The 1,945-nt window shown below is 43.9% G+C and overlaps 1 protein-coding gene across 1 annotated transcript in view; it reads left to right on the forward strand.

The window, feature by feature from the left end:
• Positions 1 to 1,939, forward strand: part of LOC102309935 (ADAMTS-like protein 2) — a gene marked incomplete in the record, with an annotated part of 4,401 nt that extends 2,462 nt beyond the window's left edge. Inside the window, 1 exon segment of the mRNA XM_005951479.3 lies at positions 1 to 1,939.
• Positions 1,940 to 1,945: the final 6 nt, after the last annotated feature.

Raw genomic sequence — 1,945 nt, forward strand, 5'->3', positions numbered from 1 at the left:
GTATACCAGTACGAGGTCTTCTCCCAGCATCCTTTCTGAACTATATCACTGACTGTGGTACTAGTTTAGTCACAACCTCCAACTCAGACAATGTGAAGATAGACTAGCTTTAGGGGGCAGAGCTGGGTGATGAGGAGGAAACAGTTCTTTCTGTGTTCATCGCTCCAGATAACAAATGTGTCATTTCTACGGTGCTAAAGAAGCTGTATGTAAACACGTCAGAGCCTAAAGCGACGGTCGTCACTGTGGCAGCAGACTGAGACAGGCGGGGAAACTCGGCCCTGTCCTTAATGTACACAAACGGGGAGTTTGGGCAGGTTGTCCTCCTGCTGCCAGCATGGAACGCAGCTCCTCGTCCTCCCCGCACAGCACGGCTACCGTAATGTCACCTGTCGTATCCATACCGCCGCTTACGTCTTCAAATCGAACTGCATTTGAACAATATTTTCAGCCCTTCAAATGGAAACACAGCTGATATTCAAAGTGAACCTGGACACAGCACAGAAAAAAAACAGCTCATTGTGTTTCCATTTAAATGAAAGAATCCAAAGTATTAACTGAGTTTATCTATACAGCATCAAATCATAAAGTCGCCTCACAGTGCTTCACGTTGTATCTAACATTGTAACGTGCCTTTTAATGGGATTAATGTGCCTTTGGAACTATTGTCAAGCGACATCTAACTGAAAACTGCGTTTTCACTGCAGCATCTCTAAAGATTGTTTCCTAGCTGGTAGTAATGAGTGTCCGTTGCACAAAATGATTCTTTAGCTTGCAGCCGGGGTCATCCTCTGTAAATAAGATGGCTCTGGGAAAGCTGGTACAAGTTTACTGGTAAGGAGTCAAGAAACAATTGTGACTTCTGTGGGCTTTTCAACCTGCAGCAGCTGAAGGACAACACGCCAGCCGTGCAAACAGAGCAGCAGGAACACGCTGCTGCCAGTGAAAACTGCCCGGGCCAAACTCTCGTCTGCGTAGTACACTGTTTGTTTACCTGATGTTACACTGCCTCAGAGCTGCTGCTGCTCTGACTGTTTGTACTGTATCCCACTGAAAGAATTAAAGGTGAGTGTTTGTGTGTTGACCCACTGCTTCTTTGTAGTCGGACTGACCCTTGCATTTAGCGATGCTGTTGGATATCAAGGTGTAGTTGTGAAATAGAAGGAACGAGCTTAAACTTTAGTGGTGTGCAGCTTAAAGGTGGTAATTCAAGCTAGGTTGAATGTGTGTGTGAATAAAAGAAACACAGACGTGAAGACGTGATCTGACCCTCTGTGTGGATGTGTGTCACAGTTAATCGTTAGATCAGTTTCACCCTTCATGACCTTCACAATTAACATCAACGTTAGAAAAGGTGAAATCTCAGGGCCCAGCCTCCTCTGCTCCACTGCTGCAGCCGAGCCCCCCACAGAGCCCTTTTTGTGCATTAACATTATCCATGATTGTGGTTGGAAAGGTAGATAGTTAACAGATATCCTCACAAAATAAAAGACAAACAGTCATAACATTGGATTTTCATAGATGAGACATCAGATACAAATATTCAATTAAGTTTTATTTATACAGTGCAAAACCACAACAGTCGCCCCAAGGCGGTTTATGTAAGTTAAAGACCCTAATAGGGAGGAAAACCCAACAATCATATGACCCCCTGTGAGCAGCACTTTCATGACAGTGGGAAGGAAAAACTCCCTTTTAACAGGAAGAAACCTTCAGCAGAACCAGGCTCAGGGTTCTCTTTACTAATCTACAAACATGACACATTATGTGAAATCCATAAGGAATCTTGTGGACTGGATTTTACTGCCATGGTTTGGGTCTAGTGATCCTTTATCCTGTAGTAAAACATTTCTACCCTGATGGCAGTGACGTCCTATAGGTCAACCTTGACTAAGGGACTTTGAGTGGTTGTAGCGCTTGTTAGATTATAATATTATTTTATGCC

The sequence above is a fragment of the Haplochromis burtoni genome, unplaced genomic scaffold (assembly GCF_018398535.1).
Source record: "Haplochromis burtoni strain Fernald_Lab_line unplaced genomic scaffold, NCSU_Asbu1 Contig_1032, whole genome shotgun sequence".
Lineage (NCBI taxonomy): Eukaryota > Metazoa > Chordata > Actinopteri > Cichliformes > Cichlidae > Haplochromis > Haplochromis burtoni.